Source organism: Argopecten irradians, chromosome 2, assembly GCF_041381155.1.
Source record: "Argopecten irradians isolate NY chromosome 2, Ai_NY, whole genome shotgun sequence".
Lineage (NCBI taxonomy): Eukaryota > Metazoa > Mollusca > Bivalvia > Pectinida > Pectinidae > Argopecten > Argopecten irradians.
The window spans coordinates 38,034,439-38,051,023 of record NC_091135.1 but is presented as its reverse complement, the minus strand read 5'-3'; the positions used below and the strand labels follow the sequence as shown (position 1 = coordinate 38,051,023).

Sequence of the window (16,585 nt, the reverse complement as noted above, 5' to 3'; positions counted from 1 at the left end):
TCTGGGTCACAAATACAATGCATTATAATGTACACATTTGAAATATGACCCTAAGGTAGATTATCCCCGACTTCTCTATCCACTTAAAAAAGAGTCTTATTTTACTGATATCAATTTATTTTATTCAAGTAAACATACCTGATCAGTTTGTTCGACCAGATTTTTACTTGAATATCTGCAGAATATTGTGTATTATGTAACTTAACTTGTTTACTGAAATTTTGTCTCTCTTGATCTTGTAGGCTGTGTCCTTCCGTGGCCTTAGCTTGGTTAGTCGGGTAGCAACGTCGATTGCTGTTGCGGCTGGCCAGCGTCTGTCTCTGTCGGAGGCCGTGGTAAGATGTTACATTTTAACGCTAAGTGTAGAATGCATTATTAAGCTGTAATATTGTAGCTAGAAAGATTTCTAGACAGATAATGTTGTCTTCTTTAAAGCATAGTCAGATTGGGTACATACATGTACATAAACCATAACAGTTTTCACACTATAATTGAACTCTCCTTATTACCGTATTCAACCCAATAAGCGCTTATGTCCCTATAAGCGCCCTCCCTCTTTTTGAGGCCTATATTTCAATTGCCCAGGCATAAAAAAAGACCAGAACTATATATATACAAAACTGTTTAGATTTTCAATAATATCATCTTATTATTAGCACCTTTTCATTTTAAGCTTGCCTGGCCCGAAGGGCCGGTGAGCTTGTGTCATGGCGCGTCGTCCATCGGCGTCCTCATCCGTCGTCGTCCGTCAACATTTCCTAAATCGCTACTAGTCCTAGAGTTCTGCATGGAATGTAACCAAATTTGGCCACAAACATCCTTGGGGGAAGGGGAACAGAACTTGTATAAATTTTGGCTCTGACCCCCCGGGGACAGGAGGGGCGGGGCCCAATAGGGGAAATAGAGGTAAATCCTATAAAACGCTACTTGTCCTAGAGTTCTGCATGGAATGTAACCAAATTTGGCCACAAACATCCTTGGGGGAAGGGGAACAGAACTTGTATAAATTTTGGCTCTGACTCCCGGGGCAGGAGGGGTGGGGCCCAATAGGGGAAATAGAGGTAAATCCTTTAAATCGCTACTAGTCATAGAGTTCTGCATGGAATGTAACCAAATTTGGCCAGAAACATCCTTGGGGGAATAAGAACAGAGTTTGTATAAATTTTGGCTCTGACCCCCCGGGGGCAGGAGGGGCGGGGCCCAATAGGGGAAATAGAGGTAAATCCTATAAATCGCTACTTGTCCTAGAGTTCTGCATGGAATGTAACCAAATTTGGCCACAAACATCCTTGGGGGAAGGGGAACAGAACTTGTATAAATTTTGGCTCTGACCCCCGGGGCAGGAGGGGCGGGGCCCAATAGGGGAAATAGAGGTAAATCCTTTAAATCGCTACTAGTCATAGAGTTCTGCATGGAATGTAACCAAATTTGGCCAGAAACATCCTTGGGGGAATAAGAACAGAGTTTGTATAAATTTTGGCTCTGACCCCCCGGGGGCAGGAGGGGCGGGGCCCAATAGGGGAAATAGAGGTAAATCCTATAAATCGCTACTTGTCCTAGAGTTCTGCATGGAATGTAACCAAATTTGGCCACAAACATCCTTGGGGGAAGGGGAACAGAACTTGTATAAATTTTGGCTCTGACCCCCGGGGCAGGAGGGGTGGGGCCCAATAGGGGAAATAGAGGTAAATCCTTTAAATCGCTACTAGTCATAGAGTTCTGCATGGAATGTAACCAAATTTGGCCAGAAACATCCTTGGGGGAATAAGAACAGAGTTTGTATAAATTTTGGCTCTGACCCCCCCGGGGGCAGGAGGGGCGGGGCCCAATAGGGGAAATAGAGGTAAATTCTATAAATCGCTACTTGTTCTAGAGTTCTGCATGGAATGTAACCAAGGAATGTAACCAAATTTGGCCACAAACATCCTTGGGGGAAGGGGAAACAGAACTTGTATAAATTTTGGCTCTGACCCCCGGGGCAGGAGGGGTGGAACCCAATAGGGGAAATAGAGGTAAATCCTTTAAATCGCTACTAGTCCTAGAGTTCTGCATGGAATGTAACCAAATTTGGCCAGAAACATCCTTGGGGGAATAAGAACAGAGTTTGTATAAATTTTGGCTCTGACCCCCGGGGGCAGGAGGGGCTGGGCCAAATAGGGGAAATAGAGGTAAATTCTATAAATCGCTACTTGTCCTAGAGTTCTGCATGGAATGTAACCAAGGAATGTAACCAAATTTGGCCACAAACATCCTTGGGGGAAGGGGAACAGAACTTGTATAAATTTTGGCTCTGACCCCCGGGGCAGGAGGGGTGGGGCCCAATAGGGGAAATAGAGGTAAATCCTTTAAATCGCTACTAGTCATAGAGTTCTGCATGGAATGTAACCAAATTTGGCCAGAAACATCCTTGGGGGAATAAGAACAGAGTTTGTATAAATTTTGGCTCTGACCCCCCGGGGGCAGGAGGGGCGGGGCCCAATAGGGGAAATAGAGGTAAATCCTATAAATCGCTACTTGTCCTAGAGTTCTGCATGGAATGTAACCAAATTTGGCCACAAACATCCTTGAGGGAAGGGGAACAAGAACTTGTATAAATTTTGGCTCTGACCCCCGGGGCAGGAGGGGTGGGGCCCAATAGGGGAAATAGAGGTAAATCCTTTAAATCGCTACTAGTCATAGAGTTCTCCATGGAATGTAACCAAATTTGGCCACAAACATCCTTGGTGGAAGGGGAACAGAACTTGTATAAATTTTGGCTCTGACCCCCTGGGGCAGGAGGGGTGGGGCCCAATAGGGGATTTAGAGGTAAATATTCAAATTCCTTCAGAAAAGAAACAATGAACCTGTATTCAGAACATTACTTGGCATTACAAACCAGGTGAGCGATACAGGCCCTCTGGGCCTCTTGTTAAAATTTTTTAACGCCTTATTGGGTTGAATACTGTACAGGATCTGGCAACAATCCATTAGGGGTGACCTTCTGGTGACCATCAGAATTGTCCAAATGTCCAGCTTCTAGAAACTGAGAAGTGACTTTTCAGTTTTCATTTATGTAACAGAGTGATTTTAAGAATCTGTGTTTTAATTAGATTGACTTGGCACCAATGTAATTTGATATTATTGTAAAGTAGGCGAAGAGTTGGACTCTTGTTTAAAATATATTATAAAAAATAGCCGAAGTTCATATACACTGTCAGAGACTTATAGGTAGTATATACACTATCTAAATATCTGGCACTGTACTGTATGGATACCGGAAGAATTATGGATATTCAGCACTCGGGATCACAAAATATATATATAACAGTCATACAATGTGATATACAAATAAGTAAATAATATTTTTGGCCGTTGGGTAGATTAATTATAATTTATATATAAATATGTATATAAGGATATCGGTTAACCATATGCACATCAACATATCTGATCATTGGTTAGGCCAGATTCTAACTTGAATATCTACCAAATACTGTGCATTATGCACTTTTATTTGTTTACTGAAATGTAGCTTGTGTTCTTGCAGGTTGTGTACTTTGCTGCTACGCTCGACTGCCGAGGGGAGGATAGCCTTAGCCTTGCAGATGTCGATGATGAGCCAGCCACACCACCCGCTCCGGCCCCTGTGTCTGTCCGTAGGTCTGGCCGTGTGAGGAGGGCACCAGCTTGGCACAAGGATTACATCATGTGATGTACTGTAATATCCTTGTAAAGTCCATGGACTGATGTCGCTTGAGGAAGTGGTAACCCCTCAACAATCGTCCCAATCCCAATCCCTCACCCAAAAATCTATACCCTGTTAATTAAACCACATGCAGTGACACAAGGGTTGTTTGAGGTACATAAGGGTTTTGAGAAACTTGACAGACATACTCGTGGGAGTGTGCTAAAGGGTTTTTCGTGATAGAAATTCCAAGATGGCTTCCAGGTCCACTTTCTGTTCTTAGATTTAGTCTCCGATTTTGGTCTACATTGGTAAATGGGGGGTTTAAAGGGATGCGGAACAGCATTCCTATGTTTTTGGATACTGTGATAACCGAAGGCCTCTGACTGGTCAAAATTTATGAGTTGCTAGAAGAAGATAAAAATGATAACAATGAATACATGCAGTGATAAGACTGTGCAGTTGTTTGAGGTAGATGTGTAATGGTTCCCATTACAATCAGTACTTGTGTACAATTTTGGATTTGACTCAACTGAAGTGTACAGAAAGTAGTTAATAGGTTTTTTTTTTGTCCCTGCCCCTAACAATACTCACATTACCCAACCCACCAACCCCAGCACAAACACAGCACACATTTAGTATTTAACATTCTAACCACTACTTTCTGTACACTCTCAGTTGACCTGTTAAAAAAATGTAAATAATTGATTTGTTTTATGTCTTATTAATAGCCATAAATGTATGTACATGTACATGCCAGGGTCAAAGTTGGACCGAGAGAAAACCCCAGCCAGCGGCTAGTACCTGGCAACTACCCCACATGGGATTTGAATTTTTTGTAAAAAAAAATGAATGGCCCTAATTAATGGTCATCGGACAATCTTGGCACCCCTCGAAGTTCAAAATGTGTTTTAGAGAACACTTGGTTGGGTCCATTTCAGGATCATTAGCTTAATTGCATTGATAGAACTTGAGAAGAAGTTCAAAGTTTGCTTATAAGATGGGGGTCAAAGTGGGCATCTTTGTTTTTTTAGATTAATTCCCAAAATAACAACATATGTTCCAAACCATGTCAGGATCATTTCGTAGTTTAAAATATTTTAGATATGGATGCTGTAGTGGCCATTTTGGATTTCTGATTGACCTGCAAAATAACAATACTTGGTCGGGACCATATATGGATCATTTCCCACAATTTTCAGCTAAATTGCTCTTGTAGAACTTGAGAAGTTCAAAATCCGTTTTCAATATGACGGAATTGGTGGCCATTTTGGGTCTCGGATAAAATTGAAGAATAATAACTCTTGATAAGGACCATGTCGGATGATATCAGACATGTTTTAGCAAATTACATTGGTAGAAGTTCAAAATGTGTTCAAAATTTAGTTTAAAAACAGGATATGACAAACAACGGATAAAGCATGATCTTTATCTTGACCATTGGGGTCAACCTAATAAATTATCATGTTAAGTATAGTAAATATTTTCTATTTGCCCTTCTACCTCCTCCCCCCCACCTCCCCCCTCCCCATCCTCCCCCTTCCCATGAAAAAACAATGGATAAAGCATGATCTTTATCCTGACCATTGGGGTCAACCTAATAAATTATCATGTTAAATTATAGTAAATATTTTCCATTTGCCCTTTTACCGCCTCCCCCCCCCCCCCCACCTCCCCCCTTCTCTCAACCTTCCCCTTCCCATGAAAAAACAATGGATAAAGCATGATCTTTATCCTGACCATTGGGGTCAACCTAATAAATTATCATGTTAAATTATAGTAAATATTTTCCATTTGCCCTTTTACCACCTCCCCCCCCCCCCCCCCCCCCACTTCCCCCCTTCTCTCAACCTTCCCCTTCCCATGAAAAAACAACGGATAAAGCATGATCTTTATCCTGACCATTGGGGTCAACCTGATAAATTATGTTAAATTATAGTAAATATTTTCCAATTGCCCTTCTAACCCCCCCCCCCCCCCCATCGCCACTGGCAAATTCCACTCCCACCCACAGCCATCTAAATCTTGGACAACAGGAAGAGACATGGTAGAATTAAATTGTATGTAAAAAAAAGGAATGAAAGTATAAAAGTGCCACATGTATTTAAATACATGAAGAAAGAAAGAAAGAAAGAAAGAAGGAGAGAGAGAGAGAAAGAGAAATCCAGAGAGAGTGTAAGAAAGAAAGAGAGAGTAAGAGAGAGAGAAAGAAAGGGAGAGAGAGAGAAAGAAAGAGAGAGTGAAAGAAAGAGAGAAAGAGAGAGTGAAAGAAAGACAAAGAAAGAAAGCATTGTGTGTTGAATGAAAGCCCCCCCTGCGAGGGGACATCTGTTTATATCTAAAAGGCTGACCCCAAGGCCCCAACCTTGGCAGCCTTCAAATGTTCTGGGGTATTAAAATATGTTTTTATGAAAAAAAAAAAAAAAAAAAAAAAAAAAAAAAAAAAAAAAAAAAAAACAAAAAAAAAAAAAAAAAAAAAAAAAAAAAAAAAAAAAAAAAAACCAAAAAAAAAAAAAAAAAAGTTTGTAAATAAAAAAAAAAGTTTGTAAATAAGAAAAAAGTTTGTAAATAAGAAAAAAGATCATGTGTCAAGATGTCATAGTTATTTCAAATTTTTGCATATTTTCAGGATACCATGAAGATAGTGACCATGAGACATGAAGATAGTGACCATGAAGACCTGACACCAGAGAGCATTCCTTGATAGTGTGATTACCAGAGCTTCATCAAAAATTAATGATGGGTGACTAGACTTGAAAACTCCATTTAATCTGGACAGTGTCAAACGTTAACATTGTCATCTATGGAAAATCATTTGGTTCTGCGGTCTCTATAGGATGACAAATTCAGCGTCCCTGGACACCATTTGCCTGAACCCAATCTGCATATTTTTGACTGAAAATCGAATGTTGAAGGTATTTTGCATGTACTTATACATATATTTGGTAGTTATTTTTAATACGGAGGCCTTCCTGTCTTGATAACGACAATGTAAATTTTGGGGATTTTGGTCAAATGTTCACATTACACATATATTAATATACCTAAACACATGAACCAATATCCTAGAAAGTGATAAATACAGAAGATGTGTTTGTCACAATTATGGCACAGGGGCTAGGGGTCCTGGCAGAGGAGGAGGGGGTTTGGGTTTAAAGAAGTCTGCTGACTTAGAATACAATGTAGGACGTGTATTTCAATGATATTAATAAACTTCTCTGAATCCGCGTGATACACAGTGATTAGGAGTTATTCAAACCTAATACATTATGTATTAGGCTTTAGGCATTATCTCTTTCCCTGTATTTATCTATTTCTCATAATTACTATTCTATTTATCTGTATCTAAGATATTTTATCCTTGTCCCATAAGATATTTTATGTATATAGTCATCAAATGGATAGTGTTGTTTGGTTCTGTAAGACATCCAGTACAGTCTTCTTTTTCAATCTTCAGTGTTTAAAACCGGTCAGGAATAGATTATAGGTTCAAGCTGTAGGTCGGTGGTTTTTATTGGGGTACTCTGGGTTCCCACAAGTAATTGATACATCCTTTAATGACCATGAAAACCTAATCAATCTATATAAAACACTTTGTTTTTTGTGATATTTAATCAGCTACTTTCACTAATTCATTTTAGTCATTTAATCATTCATTTCTTCTATTTCAGCTGTGCTTTGAAAATTGTATCTTTTGGGATGACAAGTTTTAACAACCTATTCCCAACTTGGAGACACCGCCAAGGGAAGTTAACTCATGAAAACACCAGACAGAGTTGCCTTTCCATAAATGACCTGAGTATTAATTTGTGAGTATAATTTGTCTTTTTAGATATATAAATATATATTACTCTTATATACTTCTTTGGTTTCATTATCAGTGGTATTGATTTTTTCAAGTGAATAGTTGAGTGAAATTGGAGTTATCTCCCTTGCACTGTCTGTAGGTCCTTGGTGAAGGGACTGATTTAGAAGTCAGATGTGATTGGTGTAATGCTTTCACTGCCAGATCATGTAATTGACATCAATATGTGAGTGTAAGATAAGTTTTATTTTATTTTTCAAAATCTTTTCCTTTGTAATAGCTAGGCACGTTTTTTAGTTCTGACCAGCTTTTTGGGTTCAAATTTTGCTCTAGATTTGATCTTATCTGACCTTGGAATCCTTTAGAGGTTAATAACGTACTTTTTTTTACATCAATTGGTATACATTTGTAATTTTGGAAATGGCTCATTTAGAAAATTCATATTTCATTAGTTGCACCATAATTTCTCTGTGTTATATCAGATATATATGACATAATTAAATATGTTATAACCATTTCTTTATGATATTGTTTTGTTTACTAAGTTATATATCTATAGTATTTAGCCAGTTCTGAAACATTGCTTTACTTAAATATTCAGTTCTGGATATATTTTGATACAAATTCCGAAAATGTCGGGTGGGGATCGAGAATATGAGTTATCTTCCCCTGATCTTAAAGTTTATTTCAGTTGTTCACATTTCCGTGTAGTACACTACCTATATGTACTACAGTTATAAGTAAAAGTCAAAAGTCCAGGTACAAATTTTATTTGGATACTTAAATTTTCATTTCAAAATTGTTTCAATTCTTTAATTACTATGACAACTGGAAAAGGTGTGGTAAAATCGAAAATTCCTTTTACAAGAAAAATATTCATTTTCAAAATATATCAAATATTTAAATAATTTAGGTCTGGAATTTTGGAAGAGGAAAGATATGTTTAAGTGAAGTATTTGAGGGAAATAAAAAGATATACATTTTAACATTTTAATAGAACATAAACTATAAATAGATAATGCATTGGCTGGTTTTATTAGCTAACTTGACTTTACTCCCATAACATGAGAGTCGACTGGTCAGCTGTTTTTTTATCAGTCGTTATTTTGCAGACTGTCGACTCTCATTTCCGAAGGGTTATTTCTTTGATGCAGCTTCCGATGTCAGATGAGGCGGAAGATAAAGTGCAATAATATCAATATTTATAGTTCTAACAGTGATAACATTGATGTGTACTTACATTTTAGGTATTTATTATCCCATTTATCTAGGAAAACCATAACTTGAGGCCTCATAAAAAAGTATTTTAGCGGATTAGATATGATGAATCCTTTCCGTAACATTTTGACCTAGTTTTAAATATGGCGGCTGGTTACTACAAAAAACGGAACGTGAATTCAAGCGGGCAGAATGCAAGTAAAAGTTTAGGCAGATCAAGCGTTTTGGGGACTTTGCAATTCGTTTTTTCTATTTACCGGCCGGATCGCTATTAACATGAAGTTTTGTCTGGATCATGAAAGTTTACGTTAGGAGATGTAAATATTTGTTTTAGATCGATTTTAGGGCTGATTTTATCAAAATACTTGTTGATTTATGAAAAAGAGGTAGGTATTAGACATTGATGACTATTTAAATATGATTTAAACGTTTTATATTGTCACAATCCAAACTTTGAAAATGTTACCCCAAACATTGGGTAAATGACCTATCGGAAGTTAGAGGTTAGACACGACATAATGTTCCAAAAGTGTCTCGTCGTGCTATACCTCTGTCATTGTTGGAGTACCTTGACTTCTTCTTCATAACAGCTGGTCGGAACTTCACAAAATTTGGCTGGTCACATCCTTATGGGGTACAAATGGTTGGGCTGTGATTTCCATATAAACAACTTCTTAGCGTTAAATACCGTAACTCATATTCATATGTTCTTGATAGCATCTTGATATGGTGAAGATTCAATGTTAAACAAATTATGGGGTCAATTTTTCTACATATGTGTATTACATGTACTTAACAAGATGAGCAATACAGGCCCTTTTGGCCTCTTGTTTATTATATCATGTTTTCAACCATACTAATTATATATCTATTTTGACCCGAATAACAGCTCCAGCATATATCAGGATATTGACACCCATCAGGATAGTGACAACCATAAGGATCGTGACACCCATCAGGGTAGCGACAACCATCAGGATATAGCGACAACCATCAGGATATAGCGACAACCATCAGGATATAGCGACAACCATCAGGATATAGCGACAACCATCAGGATATAGCGACAACCATCAGGATATAGCGACAACCATCAGGATATAGCGACAACCATCAGGATAGTGACAACCATCAGGATATAGCGACAACCATCAGGATATAGCGACAACCATCAGGATATAGCGACAACCATCAGGATATAGCGACAACCATCAGGATCGTGACACCCATAAGGATCGTGACACCCATCAGGGTAGCGACAACCATCAAGATAGAGACAACCATCAGATGACAGACATTCCTGGAAAAATTAAGTGACTATGAGTGATCAGCAGCTGCAATTCCATTCAGGTACATTTACTGTTAAACTCAAATGAAAAGTTTGAATTTGAATTGTAAAATTAAACTGCAGTTTTATTGCTCATGTGCATTTTGCCCACCATCATCAGATGGTGAACTGTTCAAATCGCCTTTTATCTGTGGTCCAGTGTGTCCAAATGTTCTTTTGTCCATTAAGGTTTATTACCCTGTTTAAGCTAGTGATATTTTGTGAGCCTACATATCCCTTCTTGGGTATACTTGAATATAACCAAGTTTATAAAAAAATTATATGCGATCAGGCTTATCCTCAGAAACTATTGACCGGTCAGTAGTTTGACAGTTGACCAGTAAGGAACATTTGTATGTGCTTAATTCTTATCATAGTCATAATCAATTGTTGAAATCATAAACACTGGCGAGCTGGACCCAGGTATTCTTTCAACAAAAGTCTTTCTCGCCAGAAGGTGTGATTAGTTTAAGATCAGGTAACAAAACATTTGTTTCGTGCCTTATCAGTCAACAGTCAAAACTATTTCCCCCTCCATGTTGGGACCAACCCCTCGGGGGAAAAAGAGTTTTGACTGTTGACTGATAAGGCATAAAACAACTGTATACTGTTTACTTGAAGAACGTTGTGTTGTTTGTAAATTTTGGCAAAATAAACAAAAATATTGTACATACCGTATCAGTTTAGTAAGTCCACAAGGTATATGTTATTACTATGCCATTATCTTTACTAGTCAGTAGTGTTAATAGCATGTACTAGGAATGCTAGTTTGACCAGTTCCGACTTTACAACGACATACACATCAAGTCCTCTTTAACCAAAATTGGCCTTAAACATCCTTGGTGAAGGGGAGAGGTGAGGCAATTGGTAACACCTTTAAATCGATACTAGTAATAGAGTTCTGCAGATGGTTCTCCGAAGGACCAAGCTGAGCTTATGTGATACCCCGGTGTCCAGTGTCCAGCCATCTCCGAAGGACCAAGCTGAGCTTATGTGATACCCCGGTGTCCAGTGTCCAGCCATCAACAATTGACTTCTAACAAATGACTATGTATGGTTTGGGCCCTGTTTGGCCAAATCTGTCAGTTTTACAAAACTGTTATTAAGAACATGTATTTTAAATTGTTGTATTCGAACTATGTAGTACATCTATGATTTAAAGGCCCACTACCTTTCCGAAACAAAAAATTTAATATTTTTGAAAACAACAATAACATCAGAAAATGTATATTGATGGCCTAAGATGAGGTTACAAAGCCAAAAAATGGAAGATTCCTTCTGTAATTTGTGTTAACAGTGAAGATTCATTTCACTGGTTTGCCATCTGGCCAGTGATAGGCAACTAATATGCGGTAATTAGGATGACAGCGGGAAACATAAGACAACCCGAGTTATGAAAATAAACATTTCATTTCAAAAGTTAAAAGTCGTTTCGGAGAGGTAGTGGGCCTTTAATTGTAATGCAAATTTTCTGATCTTGCAGGTTTAGCTGCCATGATTACCATCCAAAATATACATAAATAAATGTCTAAGAAACCATAAAGCGCATCCTTGAACAAAATAAATATTTACTGTCCCTATAAGCACCCCTTCCTCTTTTTGATGCCTTAAATTTCAATATAAATAAAGACCAAGACAACACATAACTATAATTTCATCTTATTAAGCACCTTTTCACTTTTTCAACTTTTTAAACGCCTTGGGTACTTATTGGGTCTAATACGGTACATATGATACATCTTTTAAAGTAATATTATGTTTACTCAAACATGTGATCTATGTTTTTTTTAGTATGAGGGTTAGATATGAAAGGGTTGTGCTAACGCTGCTGCTGGTTGAATGTATCAATATTGTCTGCTTCAAAGCATGTAATTTGTCACTATATATATGTTAATGTTTGTGTCTTAAGATTTCACTTTAAAGTCATAAGGCCACATGTATTCTCTCAAGCAAAGATGACATTGCTGCTTCTTCTGTTAGACAGGGGACCCCTCCTACCTATTGATGCCTTTTCTTGTGACATAGAAAATTATCGCATCAAATAAATGTTGTGTTGTCATTTTTGCCTCTTTATTTTCCACTTAGATTGGCCATTAGGTTTGACTTGTGACTAAAGCTTTGGTCACATATGCCACAATGATAATCCAGTCGGGCTCGGTGATGGCAGTTCAATTTTCTGAAGAACGGAAGTTCAAAGATAATCACATAGTCAATTTCATTGTTTTTGTCATCAACAGTGGTGTACCACTCCGAAAGCGTCCACATGAACTAGGGTGTACCGATTTAGGGTGGGATTACTGTTCTAGACGGAAAGAAAGAAAATGAGTAATCTGTCCCCGCAATTATTGGCAACCTTTCCGACTTATAGTTCATGTGGACACTTTAAGGGTAGTGCTGCACTGTAGGTAACAACTGCATTGAATTAATTGTGCGATTGCAGAAGAGCTTTCGCCCTTCAATAAAAAAATGAACCGCCATCAGAAAAAGCCCACTCGATCATCATTGTCACGGCGATAATCCAGGCAGGCTTATTGATGGCCATTTCATTTGATTGAAGAATGGTTCTATGACAATCACAGGCAAACTCACCGCTTTTGTCACTAACAGCGATGCTCCACTCCAAAAGAATAAACAAAAACTAGAGTGTACCGGTTTAGGGCGGGGTTGCTTTTCTTGACGGAAAGACAGAAAATAAGTAATCCGTCCCCATAATTATCGGCAACCTTTCCGACTTATAGTTAATGTGGAAACTTAAATGGGTAGTGCTGTGCTGTTGGGGACAACTGCATTGATTTGACTGTGCGATTGCTGTAGAACCTTGGTTCTTCAATCAGAAAATGGAACTGTCATCACAAAAAGCCTGCCTGGATTACCAATGGGGCACCTGTGACCAAAGTCCACAAATCAAAGCTGGCAAGTTGGCATGAGTCAGCTTCCAGTGCCAAATGAAGATGTGAGCTCTTTTGTTAATACTGTAATAAAAATGATTTTCCAAATTATTAAAATTTTGATTTATTTGTTTTATAAGATAGAGGCACCCATCAGGATAGAGCATGATAGAGACAACCACCAGGATAGAGACAACTACCATGATGGAGACACCCACCAGGATAGAGACAACTACCAAGATAGAGACAACTACCAGCTCCATTCAGGTAATAATAATAGTCTTTATTTCCTCAAAACTGAAGATTACAACATCTCATTATTATAATGTTTATATAATAAAGGCATAATATGCAAAATTAAAATCATGAGAAAAATATGTTGCAAAACAATTTGCAATTGTTATTAAACATGTAGTTTTAAGTACATCTTTTGTATATAACATTCAGTCAGATTGTAGTTTTAATGACAAATGACTAATCAAGTCCTTGGTGAATAATTAACTTTGTTAGTAATATACATTCACAATCTGTTAGGTTAGTTATTGTAGACGGAGAACATATCGTAAATATTTATAACACAGACAATTCTAAAATCTTCTAAATCTTTCTTCTGTAATCATTTACTGTAAAACTCCCATGAAAAGTTATATTGTAAAATTAAACTGCAGTTTTTATATAGGGATCTGAATTTTCTCTTCACTTGGTAAAGGGAGAGACTTTCAAAATTTGATTGGCCAATTCGAAAGGTCATCAGAACGTGACCCTAATAGGATGTTGTCAGATCCTTTGTCAAATGGAGGGATAATAAGGCAATTAAGGAAAGTATTTTCCTGTAGCTTTTTAGTCAAATCATTTCTATTTACCATTATTTAAAAAAAAACTCACCTTATATTGAAATTTTATTAATACTTTGTCAAGTAAGGAACAAGAGATCCAGAGTATCTGTATCACTGCATTTTAAAGATTTTAGTTGTTTGGTTGGCTGATCTATGTCCTATCCACAGCTAGGTTCAAGTAATAATCATATCAATATTACAGAAGATAAAATTTTTATTTTCCATTTTCGAACTACATGTACTGGTAGTAGTATTTTCCAAATAATTCAGAATTTTAAATTATATAATTATGAAATGTTTGTTAACGTTATGTTTTAGCCTAGAGGAACCAGTAGGGTCATTTTTAGCTCTTGCATTAACCAGTATGATTTTGAAAATAATTCTTATAACCTTCCAAATGCCCTTCATAATCTGTTATGCAAAATCTATTTTTTAGTAAAGATAGCCATTGGAGTAAACAAACTATCTGATATCATGCCATTTTCTGTGTAATTTGTTTTCCAAATTCGATTTATAGTATTCAATTGAAGAATATAGAAAAGCAAGGTTCTTTAATCTTTATACTAACTCTACCAGACATTGACGAAAAACCTCCCAAATGACAGGACGCAAACGACTAGACAGGACTGACATGGGAGGCGCGTACGAACTGACCCTATCATTAAAACTACTAATTCACATTCTCACTCAAAGGACTTCTCTCCTATATTCTTTAGTTAATGATATTCCCATTACATATATGTAATTCAAAATTGTTTATATTCTTTAGTTAATAATATTACCAAAAATTCAAAATTGTATTATTTAATGAATAATCTTAAGTTTAATAAGATAAAGTAAGTTAATTGAAAACAAATAAAATTAATTGAAAATATTGGAATTAAATTTTCAAATTTTATTCTTCTTCAAATACCGGCTTGAGCTATTATGACCATCTAAATAAAATAATTGAATAAATTAATGTATATGAGCAATGAGTGAGAATTTTGAGGCAGGTTCCATACAGTACTAGAACAGTATTTGTAATAGGAATTTCAGTGGTACATATTCTCTGGGTCTCTTTCATAATTTAACTATTTTGTGCAATTGGTACTGTCTCCACAATAATTTTGTACAAAATCTAAATGTTATAAATTACAAAATATTTTGTTGATCTACTGTCTCTTATTCCATGAAGCTTATTATTTTGTTTCAAAATTTCAACATTTTATTACTTGTTTCCTAATTCTATCAAGTACAAATCGTTTCCAGTCACATCACAGCATAAATCAGAGTTTTTGTGATTTTTGTGTCTCTATTTGTAGCAAGTGAAATCATAACCTATTGGGATTTAATTATAAATAACAAAAAAGTTTTGTTTATAAATAATTTGTGCAGGAACTAATGATGTTTTTTCTGTTGTAGAATTTGGAATGATTTCTGTGTATATAAGTTGCAGTGTTCTAGTCTTTGTGTAGGATCCTGGAGGACCAGCATATATTGGACCTAACGATACGGTGATGTCCAATTTTGGAGGTTACAGTGTATATACGTGCCACTCATTTTAAGACTGTTCAATAAAGACTTTAGTATCTTATTCGGTCATTCGTTTCCACAGCCTTCTTAAATCCAGTATTTGAAATCTTAAGCATTGAGTGCTGGTGCACCTCCTGCTAACCTGCACTGCAGGATTTTTCAGGTTGGGTGGCTCGCTTGGTTTCACAAAAGGTCATTTTAGGACTTAGATAAGCACATTTTACGCGTCCACTAATACCTGTCCGGCATCAAAATAATACAGTCTTCAAAAGAATATCAGTCTTGTGTTCTTATTTCAAAGGAAATACAATGTATTCAGAAACGAAATAATTATGTACGGATAAGTTTTGAAGCAGAACAAACATATCTTGTCTACACTGTTGGAGTAACGTCTTTGTCCAGTATTTAATTTGTATCTGATCATGAAAGACATTGCTTATAAGGATCCAGTATAATATTGATACGACATTCTTAAGATGATTAGTCTATAGGCTAAAGTCTGTAAGAATAGTGTTAATATATCCAGTATAATTTCTTATGGTATATAGAAAAAAAAGTTTCGTGTCAAAATCAATTTCCATGGAAGAAGTTAATTTATAATAAAATCTTTATTAAAACAAAAATACATTAATTTTGTAGATCCAGTCCAGTGCAAATATGCTTTTAAAGTTATGCTCTTAAAATATGTTTCTATACACAATACATACATGTAATCATGTGGAGAGGGCATATATAAAATATTTTGAAATGAAAAGTTTGTGTGCCTGTGATTTAGACTGGTTTTCTTTACCGACTATTCACTTTAAAGGTGGGATTCATTCAGATATTACAGTGTTAAAGGTTTAGGTATATTTCTCCTTTATGTGAGATTTTTATCTGTTTTGCCTTTTTAAAAAGGAATAAAGGGCCTAAAATGATAATTTCTAACATTATTCTGGGTATGTGTCGAGGGGTCCCCTTGTATCTACCTTTTGAACATTTTTGATTTTTAAAATATTTTTGCTAATGCAAATAGTTTCATTCTTTATTTTATATCCATTTTTAATTTATTTAGTAATTAGCTTGACTACAAATTGTTTTTCAAGCAAAGTATTTCAAATTTTTGACCGGGATAGATGTTAAGGTATGATCTTTAAGCAGATACTTTTTCAAAATATCCGGGAAAGTAGCTTTTCAAATGCTGAAATGTAACCAATGAGATTTTTTCTAAAAAGTCAACATTTGCTCTAGGCGACATTAAATTCAAACTTGACCATAGGTACCCTAATAAAACGACAATTAGTGATAGAATTATGTAAACTAACATATTAATACACTAAAATAAGTGCATTT

General features: G+C 36.4%; 2 long non-coding RNA genes across 3 annotated transcripts; both read left to right on the top strand.

Moving 5' to 3' along the window:
• The first annotated feature begins 226 nt into the window (after positions 1 to 226).
• Positions 227 to 13,066, top strand: LOC138315391 (uncharacterized). 2 transcript variants are annotated; one of them, XR_011207492.1, is made up of 6 exons: positions 227 to 335; positions 3,527 to 3,743; positions 6,294 to 6,579; positions 7,336 to 7,473; positions 9,577 to 10,037; positions 13,043 to 13,066. It is a non-coding gene; the product is annotated as an uncharacterized lncRNA (long non-coding RNA). The 2 variants fall into 2 exon arrangements; XR_011207491.1 differs by having other exon boundaries at positions 3,527 to 6,579.
• Positions 13,067 to 15,527, top strand: LOC138315390 (uncharacterized). The gene is made up of 2 exons (XR_011207490.1): positions 13,067 to 13,169; positions 13,612 to 15,527. It is a non-coding gene; the product is annotated as an uncharacterized lncRNA (long non-coding RNA).
• Positions 15,528 to 16,585: the final 1,058 nt, after the last annotated feature.